Source organism: Rhinolophus sinicus, linkage group LG09, assembly GCF_036562045.2.
Source record: "Rhinolophus sinicus isolate RSC01 linkage group LG09, ASM3656204v1, whole genome shotgun sequence".
Taxonomy (NCBI): Eukaryota; Metazoa; Chordata; class Mammalia; order Chiroptera; family Rhinolophidae; genus Rhinolophus; species Rhinolophus sinicus.
The window spans coordinates 108,812,775-108,835,295 of NC_133758.1; the positions used below are offsets into that span (position 1 = coordinate 108,812,775).

At 41.5% G+C, this 22,521-nt stretch overlaps 2 long non-coding RNA genes across 4 annotated transcripts in view; one reads left to right on the top strand and one right to left on the bottom strand.

The window, feature by feature from the left end:
* The first annotated feature begins 10 nt into the window (after positions 1–10).
* On the top strand, positions 11–22,161 carry LOC109444731 (uncharacterized). The gene is made up of 4 exons (XR_002136933.2): positions 11–1,816; positions 2,208–2,271; positions 18,969–19,042; positions 20,332–22,161. It is a non-coding gene; the product is annotated as an uncharacterized LOC109444731 (long non-coding RNA).
* LOC141573222 (uncharacterized) overlaps positions 17,145–22,521 on the bottom strand; it is a 50,092-nt gene continuing 44,715 nt past the window's right edge. The window contains exons 3-4 of one of the 3 annotated variants that reach the window (XR_012498929.1): positions 20,391–20,506; positions 17,145–18,013 (exon numbers count right to left, since the gene is read on the bottom strand). This is a non-coding gene — a long non-coding RNA (uncharacterized LOC141573222). Of the gene's footprint in view, positions 18,014–20,390; positions 20,562–22,521 lie in introns of all 3 variants that reach the window. The other 2 variants (XR_012498928.1, XR_012498930.1) reach the window with 2 other exon arrangements.

Consider the following 22,521-nt stretch of genomic DNA (forward strand, 5'->3'; position numbering starts at 1 on the left):
CGGGTGCGGGGAAGCCCGCCTGGTCTGATCGTTCGCTCGGCCCGACGTGTCGCCGTCCCCAACCCCCCGCCGCACTCAGGCCTCACCACGAGCGTAGCTGGAGTTAGCATTTCCTGTTTTGACCACACCCTGAAGATTTGGGAAGCGTTCCTCCCTCCTAAGAGTTGTCTATGCAAAAGTTAGCATCCTTCCTGATTCTGCATCCAACTTCCGCTCGACATGTCTGGTGTCGACTGTCTGCAAAGCATGGTATCAGAAGCTTTGGCGGAGCAGAGACCGTGGGGTACATTGCAGGAGCAAATGCCTCCAAGATAAACCTGAAATCTGCCTCTACATATGTGATCCCGGCTGACCTTTCTGAGCTTCAGTTTACTTTTCTGGATGGAGCCGGTCATGCCTACCTGAGTGCTGATGAGTAAAATGAGCTACGTATGGAAGCCATGTGGTACAGTCCTGTCGTGTGGCAATCGCTCAAATAAACGTTACTTTGCATTTCTTTACTCTTAGTCTTCACAAAAATTGACAAGTGTTTCCTGAGCACCTACTGTGTGCAGTATAGTGGGAAAGGAATCGGGATGGTAGCGTTATTTTTCTGTTGTTTTTTTTTTTTGCTTATACGTGGTAACACAAAGGTTAAGTCCACTGCCCAAAGCTGACTGACACTCCATTTTCTGCTCTGGTTTAGGAGCCAGTACACCAAGTTAGTTTGTCAGATGTGCATTTTTACAGCTCCAGGCTTCCACGTAAAGAAGAATGCAAGCAGATTATATAGGGCGTTTGGGGGAGCTGGTCTCTTTCTCTCTCAGCTGCAGAAGGGTTAGTGAAGGTTCGCTACCACTGGGTCAGTGACAATAGGCGCTTCCTCCTCTCAACAGCTCACGCAGCAGGATCCTTTCCACCCTCTCTTCCTTTACCTCATTCTTTGTGTAGGACACTGTGGGGACAGAGTCCCAGAGAATGGTTTCTAGGCTCTCGGCCTCACAGGGAAAGGAGCTGGCTCGGGTAGTAGTTGGCCATCAGCTGTAACCAGTAGCCATTAGCCACTGACGTAACTGTCGTGGCTGAGCTAGGGAGTTGGTTGGTTGGCAGGCAAAGAAGCGGAGGGTGGATTGCGGATCGTTTTGATCCTATTTCCTGTGTCTCATTAGGCCACCAGCGAGACTGGGGTGCAGACCCCTTGTTGGGGTACTGGCAGATGTTTGCTCCTTGTGTCCCCACCCCAGCCACCAGCGAGAATATAGTGGTGTGACTCCCCTATCTATGGCTCTGGGTGTTCCTTTTTGGCCTCACCATGTCCTGCGTTCTTATGCGGGAGCAGGACTAGCGACCCTGCATGACAACACCTGCCCTAGCTTAGCTACGCCCTCTCAGTGCTCTTCTGAAATAACAGTGCAGTCCCCTGTATTTCTTGTCATGGAATAAGGACAGCTTGCTCAGGTTTTCTGTAGCAGAAGTCTCCTGGTCCTTTTCTGCCTGGTATCTAGTCATCCTAATGGAACCTTAATTCTAACTGAAAATACTTTTTTAGACTCTCTCATGTCTAGGGGCAGCCATTTGATATAGTTCTAGCCAATGAGATGAAAGTTGAAGTTGCTACTGGGGCTTCCAGGAAAGCTCTTAGATGGACGTTTTCTGCAGATCAAAGCTCGTCCCTGCCCTACACCTGTCTTTCTTCCTGGAGGAATGTGATGCCGAAGGTGTAGCAGCCACAGTTCGGTCAAGAAGCAACAAACAGGAGAACAAAGACCAGCATTCCAAGGATTGCAGAGAACAGTTCAAAGAGGCTGGGTCCTTTAAGGCGTCATCGTGCCACCATGTAAGTCCTAAGCTGTCAGGTCTAAGACTTCTTTTTTGTCTAATTCCTATTTAAGCCAGGAAATCTCCACAGTCACCACCACCCAAACCTACAGCTCTTGTCACTTATGCTTGTCACTCAGACTCCCGGGAATCTCTTACAGTAATATGGTTATCTCACCTGGCACTGTGAAATGTACATTATTAATGAGATAAACGTTAATCATTATTAATATTAAGATAGAATGTGCACTTCACTGTGATAAGGACTATTTAAAGCAGAGTCCATCAAAGGTTCACTAACACGGACAAAAACATTTAAAAACAAAGAACATTCAAAATATAGAAACATAGGTATAAAGATGATACAGTATCCGACAAAAATGGCCTTTTGTTTTTTTTTTACTTTACAGCCACCTGAATTAAATACCTGAAAATGCTTTTGATGCGGCTGAACTTGGCCACCATAAAAACACAGTATGTAAATATGATCCCATTTTTATTAAATTATGTATCTATGTGTATAGAACAATGTATGAAAGAGTGGTCCCCAGAACACTGATAGTGCTTAGGAATCTGGGGTTGGAAAAATAGATAACATGGAGGGGATACAAGATAGCAGTTACTCAGAGGTCATGAGCCTTGTGCTGCCTATTTAAATCTTTGTACATGTTGCAAATAAGAAATGGAAATGTGACATAACTATTGCATGTCTCAGTGACCATTTGTTACTTAAAGACAGCCTCTAATGAGAATTGCTTAAGAGTATGATGCTAATAGATAATAAAGGATTTGTGATTCTTAAGATGAGATCTACTTTAAGAATATTAACTATTCAGGACACGTAATCTAAGGGGCTAGTTCAGTAATTCACGGTGATCTGCCCATGGGATAGCATTCTTTGTTAACAAAGTAAAACAAATTTGAAGAAAATTATTTGTAAATAATAAAAATTGATTTACAGTATTTGCGGGATGTTTATTTATTTCCAATTATTTTCATCTTTGGGGTGGAAAGGACAGGTAGAAAAGCATATATTGACTCATTCTGTGAGATTCCAGTTTCTCTTAAAATTTTAAAGAAAGTGCTCGTTACTGAGATTTTCTTACTGAAGTTTGGAATACCTTTCAGGAAGATCAAATACTTTATTGATGTTGAATAATATGGTTTGGGGCCTCTGGGTTTTTTTGTTTCTTTTTGTTTTTGACAACTCTTGGGAGGTAAGACTTGTCATCAGGTGATGATCTTGCAGTTGCAAATTTCAAAGATGGTGGTGGCCATCTGGCTTCTGAATCCTTCTATTTCTACTCACAGCAAACTTGTCTTTTCCTTTTTTTTTTTTTTTTTAAGATGCTGGGCCACAAAGCATCTAATCAAATATTAATCACGTTTACTGTAAAAAAAAAAAAAAGAAATCTTACACTTGAAGCTTAGGAAAATTAGCTCGTTTCAACATTGCACTCTCAAAATCTTAATTGGTTTCAGATGTTTGATTATAAAGCATGTAGTAGAAAACGGAAGGAAGAAAACCACACATGTATTAAATGGCAAATGGTTGATTTGAATGATGTGTCATCTAATGAATTCTTAGAACAGCCTTGAGAGGTAGTGAAGCCTGGAAATGCTAAGTGTCTTGCCCAAAGTCACACAGTTAACTTTCAAATAGAGTTCTAATTCCTCTATAATGCACACTCTTCTCATTACACTCAACTTTCCTATTTAAAGATATTCATGCATAACAAGACACACTTGGAAGGAAAAGGCTTTCAGGAGATCATCTGGATTTTGGCTTCAACCCTTCCAAGGAGAGGGAGTGCCATAGTTTTCACTACAGCGTGACCTGTTGTTAAACAGATATGGTTGTTATAAGGGAATTATAATCTGCATTCCTATAATTTCGCATTAAGCCAGTTTTCTCCTCATGATCAATCCAAAATAGAACTCTTATTCCACGTGCCAGCCCTTTAAATATATAACTATTAAATGCTCTCTCTCTGTAGTCTCCCGACTAAACAGGCCCAGACCCTTCAGCCATCCTCAAGCATAGCTTCCAGAGCACTCAGAATACTGATTCACCTTTGCCCATACTATTTTGTATATCCCTCATCGATTATGGTAAACAATGAGCATTTAGACACGTTGTCATTTCCTAGAATAGTCTTCATAAGGACACACCTGTTATTTCTGTTAAGTTCTGTATTAATAGAAATCTTCATAAGCTGGTTTAGCAGCTGGATATCCTGCTTTGCAGAAACTATATATCTTGTCAGTACCTAGAGTGATTTTTTTGCCTAACTCAGAAGTTTCTTATTTCTCTGATGATTCATTTTAGTAACATTTATGATAATGCTTAATATATATATATATATATATATATATATATATATAAATTTCACTATATATATTTCACTTTATATATATATATATGTGTGTGTGTATGTGTGTGTGTGTGTATATATATATATATAGTGAAATAGCTACCCTGACTTCTTTAAATGACCAGAGAAGGGGGTAAGGGGGAAAATCCTTATATTTTTCACTGTGTAAAGAATTTTGACCTAAGTGTATGTCTTATCTATTGCTGAAAAACAAATTACCCAAAACTGTGGATCAGAATATTGGAAGCAGCTTAGCTGGTGGTTCTGGTTTGAATCTCTCATGAAATTGCATTCAGGGTTTCAGATGGCATTCAGTTATCTGACGGCTTGATTGGGACTGGAGGATCTACTTCCAAGGTGGCTCACCCATAAGGCTGCCAGTTTGGGCTGGGGATGGGTGTGAAGTCTCCGTCCCTCCCCATATGGGTCTCTCCACAGGACTGCTTGAGTTTCTCACAACATGGCTGCCGGATTACCCCAGAATGAGGAATCCAAGAGGCCAACACAAAAGCGGTAATGCCATTCATGACTTAGTCTCGGAAATCATACACTGTCACCTACACTGTGCTCTATTGGTCACAAAACCCAGGCCTGAGTCAATGTGGGAGGAGAGCATATGAGCATGAATACCGGGTGGTGGTAAGGACCGTTGGTGTCACGTTGGAGGCCAGCTACCGTAATGTACTTTGCCAAAGCACAGCAGGTCATAGGAGAGACCCCCGCTGGCATTCAGCCTCTCTCTGCCAGAGATCTTTCACCCATTTCCTCCCCCCCAAAATAGAACTGTCTAACACTACTGGCTATATTTCTCAAATGTTTATCTTTGTTGCTAAAAGCAAATACAGTTTAGTTGAGTTTGTGGATATTAAATTTGCTACTCTACATTCAAATGAAGTAAAGAATAATCACTATATTGAGCCCGGAGAATAGTCATTGGCCCAATCCAGGGTTTCTGAATCTGGCTTCAGAGACTTACTCTGAATCATCTACAAGGCTATACATATGTACACATGTGCATTTACCTAGAGGGAGAGGCCAGGGTTTTTATCAGCTCCTCGCAGGGGCCATTTGTAACAACTTTCAGAGCCCCAATAAAATCCAGTCCTCACTCTAAGGTTTTCCCAGTTAAAGGAAATGTGTTATTGAGTCAAGTTATTGCCTCAAGGGTCCAAGAACACTTCATTGCCTGCTTTGTGATAATAGAGAACAATTCTGTAAATATTTCTCCTTTTTCAGCTGTCATGAACTTAATCTTTGTCAGTGGAGGCACTGGAAGGACACTGGAGGACGAAGGGATTTCTCTAAGTAGTGTCGCGTGCTCCTTTAGGCAGCCTGGTATAGTACATGTGGCCTCTGCAGCTCCCATTTCCAGCGGTGCCCAGTGGCCAGCCGTGTGTAGCCACTTCCATGAACACCTTCTCCAGGGAGCCCCTCAAGTGGAGGACTGCCAGTAAAACACCCTCCATGAGCAGCTTCCTCTCGCAGCCCTTAGTCAGCTTTACACACTCAGCAGATGTCTCTGATGTCAAATGAGCCTTAGTCACTGGGCTTCTTCAATGAGGGTCTATCTCAGCTGAATGGCAATAGATGAGCCCTGTATCTGGTGTTCCCGTATTCTTTAAAATTTTCTTCGCTCCTTATACTAGCCATCTCCTTAGTGTTTGATTTCTGTCTCCGGATCGGACCCTGACTGATACAGAATTGGTATCAGTACAGGTACCAGGAGATAGACACACAAAGAATTTGAAAATCGCTTTGGCCGTGCCTTTTAGCTGAGCTCCTCCCCCAGGGGAAAGGAGATGAGGGCAGTACAATTAATCAGACTATCATCTGCGGTTGGCTGTGATGACATGCCAACGGAAGTAGGGCATTGCCTGAGTGGTTGCTGCACTTGACCATCATGGCAGCTAAGATGTCTGTAAGGACAAAGGACATAGATGCTTCTGAGTGCACATTAGCACTTGGAGAAAGAAACTGACAAGCTCATGTCTTGAGTCACAGCCTAACTCTCAACTCTTAACACAGCCTAACTCACAACTCTTAACTCGTGTCACAGCCTAAGGCCAGAACGCTTCCATGACAGCTATAAAAGAATTATTTAGTTCTTGCAGACACAAGGGTAATATTATTGCAAATCAAGAGCAAAACTTTAAGAGTAGCTCAATTATAGCAATAATGGAATTCATAGTCCCATCAAATTTTCCTATGGAAGTTAGGATACTGAATGGCATCCTGAAAATTGGAAAAGGGGCATCTGGTTGGACCCAGATGACACTGACAACCTTGAAACTCCAAGTCACTCTAGGCCTCGTCTATTAGTGAAAGCAGCTGGCCTGGAGAGTAGCCTTCCTTTGCTTAAAACTCTGTGATAACCTCACCGGGGCATATTCCTTAAAAGGGGATCTTTATTCTCAAGACCCACCTGAACCACCCCCTATTGCCACTAGACCTAGAACTAAAGTTAAATCTCAGCAATTTCACGGGACAAGTACACACTATGACCCAGGAAGAAATCGTTTACATACCAAAGTAATTGCAAAACTCTTACTATATGTTAGCAGAAATCGGGAACATGCGTGGGAGTATATTCTAAGAGTGTTAGATGCAGGAGGATGAAACATGACATGAGATGGGGCCAAATTAATCAATATGAGTGCACTTACTAGAGATTCCGGATTTAATGTGTTGGTTCATGAAGCTGATGGTGGCTCTCACCATTTATTGGGTGATTGACTGAAACCTGGATTTCAACGTGCCCTGCATTTAATACAGCTAAGATACGAGAGCTTTCCTGGCATGATGTAGGTAAAGGAATCCAAGGGCAGATAGAAAGGTTCAGTTGTGTCATGTTACCTACACTCCCACCCACCCCCTGCAACATTCCATGAGAAGGTCCATGCAGAGGCACATGCAGTCTTAGTTCAACTGTAAAAACAATGTCCAGCATTTACAGGAACGATATTAGTGCCAGTCAGTCTCATATAGGACAGAGAGAATGGTAAGGTGTACTTGCTTTCAAGGAGTTTGCAGTTTAACTGGAGAATGTGAGACAAGCCCGTAAAGGACTCTGAGACAAATTAGAGTGTAGGGAAGTGCCCCCAGGCCCTCTGTAACCCAGCCAGTTTATGTCTCAGCCAAAGCAGAGCAGGAAGGGGAGGGAAACTATGTGATCTGAGAGATAAAGTGGGCTGGGGGCAATTCGCAAAAGGCAGACAGTAATTTGACATGATTCCTCCTTCCCTCAGCCTTTTCCAAGTTTTCCTCACGTTTCCCCCAGATCGTATGTTCATTAAAACCCCATGCACTGCCTTTCCTCAAGCCCAGCTGACATGCTTAGTTCTGCCACTATAGAGTCCCGAGCTGTGCGAAGGAGCTGAGATGACCTCACACTGCTGCGCGTGCACGTCATGACCTCACACTGCTGCGCGTGCACGTCAACCTTGTTAGTGCCTGTTCTCACTTTGCCCTTACAGACAGACAGCCTCACCCTGCGTTACACTCTCCACCATCCCACCCCTTCCCTTCTAGAACTACAGCAGTTCCTTTATGTTGGTGGTGTCTTCCTAACCAACTGTGCTAAGATTCTGAGGGCAGATCTGGGATTAGCAAAATACGTAGTTGACAGGTCCGACTGGAATGCCAGTTAAGCCAAGGACTTCAAATGCTGTACACTAGAAACCCATTTCATTCGTCCATCCATCCATCCATCCATCCATCCATCCATCCATCCATCCATCCAAAGATTTTGTGCTTGTTATCTTACCTTGAAAAATATTTCCCAAAACACATATAAAATTTTTACAATAGTTACATAACCGGACAAGAGAAAAGGCCAAAGTTCTTGAGAAATATCTTAGCTGAGTTCACATTTTTTCCCCTTCTTAGTTTTTTTTTTTCTTTGTGTATTACTCTTCATGAATCCCTAGGGTTTATAAACTAGGTTGAGTCTGAAATAGCAAGCTAGCTTTGACTAAGAAAAGTTGTTAAATTCCAGGCTTTCGAGAGTCACAGGACAGCTTCTTAAGTAGTGTTTGTCACACTCATTCTTAAAGAATGCAGGATTTTTATCTTCCCGAAGGGGTTTATGTTTCACAACTTTGATGTAGCCCAGTGCAAAATGCTCAGTTCTGTTGCAAGAATTTGTAACTAAGATCACTCCAGAACGAGGACAAAGCAACTTAACATTAGCAGAGGGCCTATTACAAATGTGGAGTATGCTAGGTGCTTTTATGTAGAGATCTCTGCATCTCTTCACGATAAACCCTAAGCCCCCACTTTCAGACTCACCCTGCCCCATTCCTTAGATGTTTTCTCAATGCTTCCAAATGAGATCTGTTGCATTTACCATGAGATAATTGCCTCCTGATAAGTCTGTCTTCCTCATTACTGAGCTCCCTGAGGCTAAATATTATGCCTTAACCATATTTTTATCAGTATTGCCCAGCACAATCCCTGCTGTATAAAAACAAAAAAATATTATCGACTAAATGATAATACGTATTTTGCAGAGAAGAGAAATTAAATAATGTGTCCAGGGTCACCCAGTTAATAAGTGATAGAGCTGTTGATACAAAAGCCCACGAATTTTAGTTCCTATTTGTTTCTATTTAACACCACGTCTAGCTCCGCTTCTATAGGGTTTTTGTGTTACCATCTATGTGCTCTTTCAGGTGTTCAATAATAGACGGTAGAGTGTCTGGGAGAACCTCAGGGTAGAAATCTGGCCCATATTGAGGAGATATACCATGAGGTTAGCAAAAAGACTACAGAATCACCGCAGGGACAAAGTTCAGAAGTAATGAGGGGACGTCACTCATCAGATATCTGCTAGGAATCTCAGGTAGCTAAAAGCAAAATCCCCAATTAACTATAGATTTCCTTGTTATTTATCCAGAAAAACCACCTCAGGAATTTCAGCATAGTACTTGATTCTTATCTCTTATACTTTTTCCTGTCATTTAATGAGTGGCGATACCACAGGCATTTTCCTGCTAACTCCTCAGTCAAACTCAGTATTTTAATCTATTATTTACTATTACACATGAGTGGAATCTGCTATAATTACTGTATGCTTATAGCTATTTTTTAACGCTTATAGCTTTTTATTTTGTGTCTATGAAAGTCATTCTTTCGTTAACATAAGCATTTTCAATTCACTTTTGCTCCAAATTGCAGCTTACATAGTAACATTTCAGGAAAGGAAAATTTTGAGGCACTCTCCTTACAAACCATCTACACTTGCGAGGATACCAAGGAACCTACGAAAGTAGATAAGCTTAAAGAAGGAAAAGAAAGCTCAGCATAAATTGGTACTTTTTCTCAGTTTCATGTGTGAGATGATCTTTGTTCCCCTCCAGTTTTTTCAAAATCCCCATAGAAACTTCCATTTTGGACACATGGTCTCATTTTGACTTATTATCAACAAAAACAATTTTTAAATTGCTATTTCATAGGATTTTTTTATCAGCTATGATTTTCTTTTATTTAAAACTTACTTTTTAACTTTATAAGACATTATAGTCTAATTTTTATAACCTCACCATCCTAAGTTGGCAACTTTATTTTTTATGTCTTCCAATTTTCATTATATACGTATGCATATTTATAATGAATTCATGTGTATATATAGTTTTATAACGTAACAATAATATGCATACACAATTTTCGAAATTCCTTTTTCACTTAAAAGTGTTTTTGTCAATTCGTTTTATTTCTATTTGACTACTTTTTTATTTCCACATACTGATATTTATCAGTGCTAGAGTTTCAAAATATAATACTATATCAACATGCCATAATTTTATTTCTCAAGTATTAGATATATGAGTTCACAGTTTTTCATTATTAAAAATAATACTTCTATAAACATCTTGGTAGGCTTTGCCCATATTCTTGCAACATATTCCCAGGAGAATGGACCTGAATAGTGTGTCACCCTTGATATACATTGGCCATTATATTTTTAAACCAATGGAAAATAAGTTTGAAATGAGAGTAAGAATTTGGCATTATTTATTTTAACTTACTTTATTCCAGCTGTTAATATAAAATGTGTGGTCATCTAACATTTTGAAATTTGCCAAAAATGTCATTTAGTTCATTTTGTTGCATGTGATAATAAGCTATCAAGAAGGCATGGCTAGATTCAGTTCTTTTCCCATTCTTTGCTTATTTCCCGTTGATATATTGGTATCATTCCTTGGGGGGCTTTTTCTATAGTAGGAAAAATGGCCACTGGAGATCTCAAGCCTACGTCTTTAAGACTTATGGCTTCTTTATGTCAGATCTCATTCAAGGATTCTGATTACCCTTGCTTGACTCTGATGCCTGCCCTGGAGCAATTATTATGTCCGTGAAGATACAATACTCTAATTGGCTCATCTTGGTCACATGCTGACCCTGAGGGTGAAGAGCAAGGCACCCTGACTGACAGCCCTGCTAGGAGCCATGGACTTGAAGAGAGGTGATTTCCTTAGAAGGGCTATTGGTAGACAAACAAAATATATATATTATATGCATTTTACTGTATTGTTTCTAGACTTCTTCACATTTATAAGTGTAAATGTAGACTTGACCTTATTTAAGATTGTGAAGTTTTACTTTCTTGCTGTTATCTCCCCTTTTCTGTATCCTTCTTCCTCCTTTCTCGCAGACACACCCACCACTGTCCATGTTCTTTCTAACCTGTTTCTTATCAAAAGCTACGAAGCAGGAGATGGAAAGAATACAAAAATTCCAGGATTCAAATCACTACCCTTCCTAGAGTTGATTAGGTTTTAATTGGGGACAATCATAAAAAATGAGGAAAGAAGAATTTGCAGGGGAGGGAAGACAGCTGAGCACCTTCAAATACTTGCCTTCTGTAGGAATTCATTTTTCCCCTTTTAGATTACTAGTCTTATCTTTGGCGAGAAGAATGTAAGCGATGCCTGGGACCCAGGATCTTGAACACTTGAATTCTGTCCATTCACTTAGACCCCCAGAGAATACACACATGCAGAAGTCAAGGCTAGCCAGGCACGCTCTTCATTACCCAAACCCCACTGCTGAACAGAGTAGCAATGGCTAAGAGCTTAGGCTCTGGAATCAGACCAACCCTGTGCTCCAACGTGGCTCTATCGCTCATCACCTATATAATCTTGGGCAAGAACTTAACCTCGGGGAGTGTTAATACCTTTGACTATAAAATGGGGATAGTGACGCATGCAGACTGCTTAGTACAGTGCCTGGCATATATTAATAGCAAGCCCTCAATAAATGAGAGTTGTTTGATGAGGAGAATGATGAAAGCGGAGAAAGATAAAGAAGAGAAGGAGGAGGAGGAGAACAAAGGGAAGAGAAAGGGAAAAAAGAAAGGGCAGAGAAAGGAGGAGCAGGGTAAGGGAAGGGAGAAGAAAGGCCAAATCTCATAGAAATGTCCTTTGCAACTGGCTGTAGGTGGGTCTTGGTGACTAAAATAGTATCGTTCAAACATTTTTGTCCTGATACCTCCAAAAGAATTTTTTAAAACTCAAACCCCTTCATGCATTTTTAAGTTGACATGTAAAGTTTTTCATCATGAGTTTAAAGAGTTACAAAAGGATATTGTTCCTGGTATTTTACAAATAGTGGCATTTTTAAATAAAACTACTACATCACTTCTGGCGAGCCGGTTGGTGGAGTCACTCACTTTCTTAATGTCCAGGGTATTGTCATAAAAGCCTATAACAAGACATCAGATCATTATTCATTGTGCCATCTTCCTCTTACTCGGAAGCAACTTGGTTCACCCAGTAGACAACGAAAAGGGAAACTGCAGATTTGTTCATTTCAGTACACCTTTGCCATTACCAAAGGCTCAAAACATATTTTCATAAAGATCTCAGAGCTACAGATTTCACTTATTTATTTCATGACATATATCTGTCCTTTAAATTACTTATCAAAGCCAATCCTCATTGTCAAGCCAATCAGAGATATCAGACTATTTTTTTCTATAGGAAAAAGACTAACTTCCTTTTTAATTGGTATATATGGGCTGATGAAGGGCAATGAATTCTAAGTGTCTGAGGTGTATACCTACACGATTCACATACATCGTGTATCTTATACATTCATACATCTAGTTTGGAGACCCAAGCCCCATACCATCAAGTCAGCTGTGCTGCCTTTGGCTCACGGGCCCCTTTCCTCTTAAACCCACATCAAAGCCCAGCTCTGATCAGTCTGACTCTGAGAAGTGATCAACCCAAGGGAAAGGACAAGAAACTGAGAAAACATTTATGAACTACAGCCCATTCCTGTTCTAATGAGACCCAAATAGGCTTAACCCACTTGTGTTAACTCCTGCTTGGGTGGGCGGGGTTTCCCCAGATGCCTAGTACTGTGAAATATCACAGGCACAGCGAACTGAAATTCAAAACTGCATTTACTTTCAAACACTGTATAGGAATCCAAGGTACAATGTTAGTACTATCAACGTGCCAATGTGCCATTCTGTGTGATTCGACCTGATTTTTAACTAAGTCTACAGACCAACAGATTGCAGTTACTTCCTGGTCATTCTCTCAGATGGACAACTGATTACTGCTTGCAGGAGTATCAATGAATACCACATTTCTGGGGGTGCACGAGGGGGGGCAATTTGATAATGCACATCAAAATTTTACAAGAGGACTATAATCCAGAAGGGTTGGGCATATATTCTGGGGGGCCAGTGATGTTTTATAGCTGAGTTGGGTGGTGGAGACACTGTTGTTTACTTTCTGTTTGCTAAAATGTATATGTACGTTGAATGTACTTTTGTCTGTGTTATATTTCACAATTATGAAACTGTTGTAAAATATAACAGCACATACCTACTCTGTTATTCACTTTACATAGGTCTTCCTAAGTTTAAAAAAGATGTAGGGATGATTTTAAGTCATTGTTTATAAGAGCAAACAATGAAAACTGAAAATCCAGAATAAAGAGTTTGGTTAAATAAAGTACAACATAACCATAATTGGAATACTATACAGCTTTTAAAGAATTATGCATAGATAAATATGTGTTGAGGTAGAAATTATTCATGACAGAAAGTGAAAAACAAATTGCAAAAACCATGTTCAGTAAAATATCCCTTTTCACTTAAAAATTATATAACCTATATATAAAAATAATTTCTGAAAATATTAATATGTAAACCAAGGTATTAATAGTGGAATTGTGGTGAGGATTTTACTTCTTTTTGTTTGCCTATATTTTCAACATTTTCTACATGAATTTGTTTTTTGATAAGGCAAAAATTATTTTTAACTTTTAAAAGCTCGTGTGTCCTTTGATTCAGCATCAAGACTTGTTGGCATTACTTTCAGTTTGGGCGTTTTTTATTTTTTAAATAAAACATACATTTTATAAGAAAACCAGTTCTCTTCATAAGCCCTTGAATTTTGAAATATTAATGTATTATGTTTATTGACAATTTGGGTGAAGTCGGAGACATTTTCAGGCTTTAAGTTAATTTCATATTTTAAGTTTTAATCTCTATAAAGAATCTTTTTTTTGAAATCAAAATTGGTACTGACAAAAAGGAACATACTATCATGTTTAAGAAAGAAAAAAACCCTAAAATTTTTAAAAACCTAATTAAGAATTGAATGGTTATCTTTTATTTTTAAAAGTTGCTTTCTCACAAATTCTTCAGTCTTTTACCTGAAGACCAAATTTCAGCGTGGTATTCAAGTTATGGATCTTGTATTTACCATCGCATTATTAAATTTCTTCATAGAGGTACTTAATACCGTATTTTCAAGAGGAAACATACTTAACAGTAAAACAGGAAACAGACAAATGCGCCGCGAAATGCACTGTTTCTGCGGTTAAACATCTTAGCCACCGGGTGTCTCCACTGCTTCATTCTACTTGCTATGATGATGGAAGTTTCCAGTGAAAACAGGAGATGAGCGAGGCTTTATTTACAGAATGCAGCATTTACATTCTGGAATTTAGAAGCAATTCCGCTCATGAATGCAATATTTTCTCCTGTTCTTTGACAACTGGGCATTTGATTTGCCAAGGAGAGGAAGGGGAAAGCTCTTTTCCGTTAACATCTCATCATTTCCTATTTCAATGTTTTAATCAAAACCAAAAATTCTTCATTGGTGACATCTTGGCTATTTTCATAGCTATCAACTTCAGAGTCCTACCGTAATTCAAGGAAAAACAGAAAAACAAAGTTACCATTGGACAGGAATATAGAATGTTCTCCATTTGGAAAGGTAGAAAGCAACATTGCTGGTAGCTTTACCTCTAAAAGATGTCACTGTGTTCTGGTAAGGGCTGGTGAATGGAAGAAAGAGACAGGAACAACTCACAAAGATGTAGACTTGACCTCGGGATAAGAGACCTTTAGGGCTAACTCAGCCTGCGTTCACAGATCTACACCTTGGGACCGATCATAACTTAGAAACTTGACCTCAATGTATAGTTCTAGATGTCATTACATTTCCATTTCGTGCGTTTACGACAAACTTTCTCTCCATGCTGCCTTCTTTTAGTGTAATTTTTCTACCCCAAACCTATCACTTTCCTGTGTGTTCTTGGTTCCTTTTGCAATCTCTTATCCCCATAGCTTTTTTTTTTTCTGTCCCTTTCATTTGCTAGGTTGAATGTATGATTTTTGAATGAGAGTCATTGTTTTAAAATTCTACTGTATCCCTGCATCATTCCATCAGTGGAAAGGAAATTCAGAAATCTAACATAAATGATTCAGAGTTAGAGGTGCCCCTAAATGTGAATATAATTATATACTTGAGCTAGTAATCAGTGATATTTAGTAAACTAGCTGTGTAACTGATTTACTTATCTGCGTGGGGAAACTAATGAATGGTGGAATCAGAAGAAAAACATTTTAATTCAAATAGCAATGAAATTAGAGAGAGAACATTTTTGATTCTACAAACTATAAATAGAGTAACTAAAAACAGAATGGTGTCGATGACAGAACTCCCAGTGAGGAAGTAGCATTTAAATATCAAGTTCACCTTATGAGGAAAAAATACAGTCATGAGTCAGAATATATAATTTTAAACATTTTCAAATAGGTGAAGAAGAAGTAACGTGGGATCTTGGATCCCAGAATGGGGAATGGTTTTATATCATGTAATTCACAGAGTTCTCTGCGGAAAGAGAGAGGAATAAAGAATCTGATTGTTGATCAAGGAGGAAGGTTAATCTCAGCTATCATTTTACCACGAGAAGATAAATCCACACAAAACGCTAAATCCCAGGCAGGTCATCATCTATCCTTAGAGAGGGTCAAATCCCTCTTCTGGCTATCACACATGTCAGTGGAACTAGCTCCCCTGTGAAAACAAGGATAGTTCCAGAATGCGATCCAAATGGCTGCAGCCACACCCACTGCAGAAGCATCATTATTTCCCAAGGTTTCTGGGATTACACTTGTGTTTTTTTGAATGAGACTCTGCAGTGGCTGGACCCCATGGGATTAAATATTAATTCTTCTAGGCTATTTATTCATTAAATAGGGTAGGTTGTTAAAATACAGCCATTAAGCGTGTAAGGCTTGTTATTTGTCAAATGGCAGGGCTCTGAGTAGGTAGGGTAACACGGTCAAGTATAACTCTCTTAGGCTCACCATCTCTCCCTCACGCTCCCAACCCCTGAAGTCTTCCATGTCACTCCTATTCATTTTTATTTCCTCCTATTAATAACTCTGCTTAGACTCTCTCCTCCCATCTCCTTTCCCATAACTCTTTCCCCAGTTAGTTTCATTTTCCCCACTTACATTTAGTCGCATCTGCTCTGATCTGTAGGCGTATTTTGCCTTCAGCAGGTGAACAGAAGCAACACTGTCAACCTATCCAAAAGTGCTGCAACTGTGGAGGGTAGATAAGCAGGTGGTAACAAGAGCATCCAGGTGAATCTGGGCCAGGCCTGGGGACCTGCCCAGCTGGCCCTACTCAGAGGCAGTAACGAGAAGGCAGCGTGAAGCAAGAGGCACCAGCACTACTGTAGTTCCAGAGCAGGAAGGAGGGGGGTGCTCCCCCCGAGGCGGCAAAGGGAGACAGAGCTCTCAGAGAAAGAGGAGAAAGCCCAGACTGGTGTCCCAGGAAGATCAGGTGCCACTGCCATATCCAAAGGGTCAGAGGAAGGACCAAAGTCAGCTTGGTGGGGCCAAGAGTTCACCATGTGGTTTGGCTCTGTCAGCATGTGGGGGCATGTAAGTGCCAGCTGCTGAGCCGAGCGCTGCCAAGACAGGCAGAAAGCAAGAGTGTTGGAGAAAATGTGATGGCAGAAGAAGGCACCACAGGCGTGGTTGAGGCGTGGGTTAGACATTAAAACTGGCAGAGGCTGCTGGGCCTGTCCAGGCACCAGGAATGACAGAGAGGCTGGCACAGATGAGTGTCAGCTGCTGGGCAGAACAGGCCAGTCCCGCATGAGGCCATGCTGGGCTTTGACTCAGGGAGGTGGAGGCAGTGATGGGAAAGGAGAAGAGACGCAGTAGGTAAGCCCAGGCAGTGAGTGGTCAGGGCGAACAGCTATAGGGCAGGCCAGATGGCTCATACCGTGGGTGCAACTTTCCCACTACGGTCAGCTAATCAAATTAAAATGGAAGTCAAATTAAGCCCAGGTCAATTTTAATTCTGTGCTTTGCTGGTGATGCAGGATCATTAACTGTATCAATAAGGCCCATGTTAAACCCATTCTGAATTGGGGACGATTGTATCTCCTATTATTGGTCTGGATATGTTCTACCAAAAGGAAAAGATGAAGGCAAAAACACGCAACTATTTTTTAAAAACGGATGCACATTAATAAAGTCTAAGGAATCTTGAGGAAATTTAACTGACGGTGTTGAGATTTATATAACTTTATGTTGAGACTTTATTTTCCAGGAATAACATTTCAATTAGTGACATTTTTATCTTCCACTAAAGTGTACATTTTAGTATAAATAACTGGCAATTGAATATTAATATAATGTTTTTCTTTATACAAAAAATTAAAAAGATTATTTATGTATATGTACATGCATGTGTCAAGACTGAAAATTAAACATAGTTGCAAGTTTTCGGCTGAGAACAAACAGTGGGCAAATTCATAAGTTAGAATTGGTAGTTCCATGTGAAGTTAACTTATTAGTATAAATGAGATTGTCAACATATCAGAAAGATAATCCTGTCTTGACTGTAGCTACAAATCACTCATCTTGTGTCAGATCAAATTTTTGCCACCGGATACTAATGACTTTACTGAAAAACAGAAGATATTTAAAATGGAACTGGAAGTTTAAACATAACCCTAGTTGATTAATATGCTCATTGTACTTCCTTATTACGTTATTGGCAAATATTCAGTCTTCAAGTTGATCTGTGATATATTCAACGGTATTACAATTTTTTAAATTCGTAATTCAACAGCATAAGTTTTTAAATGACTCGTCCCAAGTTTCTATCCATCCCTCCTAGCAACAGAGCCAAGTGTGAGAGCCATTGCTGCCTAAGACGCAACAGCTGTCCTGGGAATCTTGTCCAAACAGTGAGTTCACTGCTATGCACAGTCATATTTGCTCTTTCCCACCCCCAAACATACACAAAAGATTTTTGTCATTCTTGGCTTCGGGCGATAGACGTAGAAAACATGCCAGCAGATCTCTAAAGGCAGAATGTCCTTCCACCTGTTTTATGCTGTAAGACAGACTTCCCAGCGTGAGGCAGTGTGGAGGGCTGTTTCTTTGAATGGCAGCTGAATGCGCCAGCAGGATCCTTGGCAGGGAGGCTCGGGCACTGAAGCTGGGCATTCAGGAGAGCTACATGGAGGAGAGAAATGAGCAAAGTGCTTCCTGGTACCCCGAGAACCTGAATGGGAAATGAAAAAGTACCAGATTCTCTATTCTTACACCAGCCAAGGTCAGATTTCCAAACTCCTACTTTAATCTTTCCCCCAAAAGTGCTCTGAGGATTAATAAAGGTAATAAAAATTCTCTTTTAGAAAATAGTGTCACTGCTTTATTATGCTTTTGCTTGAGAATGTTTCCCCTTCCTAAAGTAACAACTTCATACCACTGCTCAAGCAAAACCATGGTGGCAGACAAGTGACTTATTCTACATATCAAAGGGACAGCTCCTTAGGTGAGAGGGCTGGATACGCCAGCTTGCTCCTCAACATTTCTCGTGTGACGTCATGTTACGGAGAAGCGGGGGTCAAGTCTGGCCTCTGCCTGTTTGGCAGACAAAAATCTCATCACTCAGCAGGACGCCTAGTGGTCAGGGAGAGCTTGAGGCAGGCATAGCTGCCACCCTCCTTACCAGTAAGGAGGTAAATTGATAGCAAAAGACCCAGAAGTCACAGGCTTTTGTTCATTTTTATGCTGTTTGCCCTGTACCCTCTGGAACAGGAGTTTCAAACCTAGTGGCCTAGCAGTTTAGGAAAGTAAAAACCACCATTGGAGGGGGCTGGGGAGAATTCCTCCAGCTAGTTTGAGTTTTTCAGGAAGCTTAAAAATAACTGTTTACTCAAAACTTCAAGGATGACTTTTTGTTAGAAGGGAAAAAAAAGACCTTGCCTCTCTGGTTTCCTCTTGGGAAGAAACTAGTCATCATTATTTAACAAGTATTTTTGCTTATAAACAAAATCTTTCAAAACGGGGATTCTGGGGGTGGGCGGCGCGGATGGGAATCATATTAAAAGGGGTTTTCAGTAGGAAATGGATTAGAACATACTGTCCCAGAGAAAACTGTTTAAGGGATGAAATTTTTCAAATTATTTTCATAAAAAATGTACAAACAGTGGCTAACTTCCCTTTGTACTCAGTGTCTCATTCAGAGTACTGAAGATTTGGAAAGATCCTTGGAGGAGCGGACATTCCAGAGCTGCTGCCATCTTCAGTGAGTGTCTCAGACCCCAGACACTCCCTTATTTGCCAGAGCAGCAAGGGAAGGGCAGGGATTCCGTAGAAGCAGATCTTGCTTGAGTGGGAACCTTCTCATAGGGTTGTGGATTCTTCAAAGAGGTTTCACCACAGCACAGACAGAGCATGCAGACAGACTCCCACGGATTCAAGAGATGTAGGCAGCAACGTTTATTATTAGCCTCCCTCTCATTTCACCAGCAAGAACAAAATCAGTTGTTTCCATTGGCACAAAAATACATTGATTCATTAAATCATGAGGCATTATTCATAGACTTGTCATATGCTGGGCTCTGTGCTAAGTGCTGGGGATATAAAGATGAATGAGACTCGTGGTACCACCATCAGGATTGTAAAAAATTGACGTAGGTGGCTCATTCTGGGTTGCTTGGACAACAAGCCAGCTGGGATGTGGGTTCCTCACCTCCTCCCCACAGGAGGGGTTACACCCAAACTTCACAAGGGACCAGTTTCTCCCTTCCACAGACCCCAGTCCTGGACAGCAGGCTCTGCCAGGTAACTCCTGTGAAGACTGGATGATACCTAGAAGTCTGATTATACCCCCACCGACTAAGTCGTTCGCACTCTTGCCCTATAAGAAGGAGAGCAGCAAGGGGACAAAAGTTCCCTTTTCGGAAGTATCCACCCTTGGAGTGTCCAGCAGAGAACCTTGTCCCATCTCTCCTCTTTTCCTGTTCATTCTTGCTTTGTAAATTTCCTTGGTAAAGCCTATGAGATTTCATGGAATTCATCAGAAGCCCTGTCGCATGACAGGTGACGCACATGAAAGGATCCATCGTATACAACAGAGCTTCCCAGCTACAGTGATACTGTGTGGCAAAATGCTGAAATCACCTGTCCTAGAACAACCCAGTCCTCTGACAAAAAGGATTTAGTTTTCCGTTCTTGGTGGGATCTGGCCAAACGGGGAATGGGGAGCACGTCAGGGAGTCTGCCGCCCCTCCCAGCTGAGGGGTGCAGAGGTTTCCCCAAGGAACTGCAGGGCACCTTCTCCCACCGCCCGGCTCCCTCCTCCGTGCCAGCGCCTAGCTTAGACTCCCTCAGCTACTGGAGGGACGTGTTTGTTTCCTTTGTTCATTCGTTTAGTCAATCAGAGCTGTTTGAAGACTTAAGAGAGACAGCAGACTAGAAAGTGCCTTGAAAAAATACAATGCTCTATCCAACTAACATTATTTGAATATCGAAGCCATTTTTACCTTTTATCCATTTTGTTTTTATCAGTTCCGTTCTTGTTTGGTTTTTAAGGTAGGAATTCATTCTCCCGATGAAGGCTTATGATGAAGCCCAAACTATACAATACGTACCGTGGACCTGCTCCAACTGAAGTGAAGCAGAAGGTGGAACTCCACGGACTCCCCAAGGAACACAGTTGGAAAAGCACCAGATGAGATGCCAAAGGGGCAGAGGAGTTTCAAAGTTCCTTAAAGACATGAATCCCAACTGTTATGTAGCTCACCTGCGGTGAATCCACACACCTACGTGTGTGAAAAAAATCGCGTAGAGCAAACATACGCACGTACACATACACGTACATGTAAAACTGGTGACATCAGAAAGATGAGTGCATTGTATCGATGTCAGAGGTCTGGTTGTGATATTATGTTATAGCTTTGCAAAGTGACACAACTGGGGAAAACTGGGTGCAGGGTACACTGGGTTTCTCTGTTGTTTCTCCCAACTGCATGGGAATCTATAATTATCTTAGGATAACAAGTTTCATTAAAAATGAATAAATAGGCCGGCCAAGTGGCTCAGGCAGTTAGAGTTCCATGCTCCTAACTCCGAAGGGAAGGCTGCCGGTTCGATTCCCACATGGGCCAGTGGGCTCTCAACCACAAGGCTGCCAGTTCAATTCCATGAGTCCCGAGTCCCATAAGGGATGGTGGGCTCCGCCCCCTGCAACTAAGATTGAACATGGCACCTTGAGCTGAGCGGCCGCTGAGCTCCCAAATGGCTCAGTTGGTTGGAGCGCGTCCTCAACCACAAGGTTGCTGGTTCGACTCCCGCAAGGGATGGTGGGCTGTGCCCCCTGCAGCTAGAAACGGGAACTGGACCTGGAGCTGAGCTGCGCCCTCCACAACTAAGATTGAAAGGACAACAACTTGACTTGGAAAAAAGTCCTAGAGGTACACACTGTTCCCCAATAAAGTCCTGTTCCCCTTCCCCAATAAAAATCTTTAAAAAAAATGAATAAATAAATCCACAGCATGAATTTCTCGTCCTGTCACTTTCCTCCTCCTGAAAACTGACCCTCATCATCAAGGACCCACCTCCTTTCCATCTCTCCACCCTGCCATGGAAGCAGGTGAATTTTATCCTCAGGCAAAGCCACTAACAAGATGACTGCCATCAGGCCGCGTTCCATGTCCAGATGCAAACATTACTCTTTTCATAAGTGCCATTTGAAGAGCAAGAAAACAGGACTTTCTGCCACTCTTTTCACTCACTTTTACTGCCCACGATCAAGTCACAAGCACTTCCTACGCGGAGCGCTGGCCGGGGATGGGGCTGCCATTATCCCAAGATGGGGTCCCTGGGGTGGGAGGTAGTTACAGCTGAGAAAGATCAGTGCTCTGCCAGTGAGCACGAGCCAGGGACAGCCCAGGCGATGGACTGGCAGGTTTACCCAGGAGCCATAGTGAGGTGGGAAGAGAGTTCTCCTGGAAGGTCCCCAGGCATTTCTTTCAACAGTGCAGCCGTAGAGTCTCCGAGAAAGTTTTAAGACCAGCTCAGAAGGTGATGAAGGTGGAGGAGGCATCTGGAAGGAACACACTTTTACAGCCAGTTCCTGATTTCACACGAGGGAGAAGAATGGGTTCAGCTTCCTGCACAGGCAGGCCTGGCAAGCTCAGAACTAGGAGGAGAGCTAGGGAAAGAGGCTGCCATACAGAAACCCAGAGAATGCACTTCCTCCCAGGAGCCTACAGGGCACTCCCCTTCTTGCGAAAGATCCTGTCCTGGGTTGAAAGGTGAACAAATGTTTTGCTTTGTTTTGTTTTGCTTGCATGAGGGCTGTTAAAGTGAAATAATGTGTGTAATTTAAAAAAAATAAAAGTCTTTTAAAAAGTGAGGAAATGCAACAAGTACCTTTCAGATTTTTTCATTTCCTGGTCATCAAAGACTTCCTTTTTTATTTATCCCAAATTTCTGACCTATGAGCTTAGCACCCAGTGGCAGTACATGTCATGGATTCCTTGCTTAACTGTTAAATAAGATAAAACCACTTGGTAGTGGAGGCAGGATTTTAAGGGATTTGAAGACCAGCCCAGGGACAAGGAAAGACTCTTGCTTGCTGGAGTTGGTGCCAGGAGAGGGAAAATCTGGGAGGGAACAGGTGTCAGAGTGCGTATTGGAAGTGTGACTATATTTGCTGTGGGTGGAGGGATACAAAGTATGGTGCCAATGAGGGAGTCTTACTGCCTCCTCACTGCAACG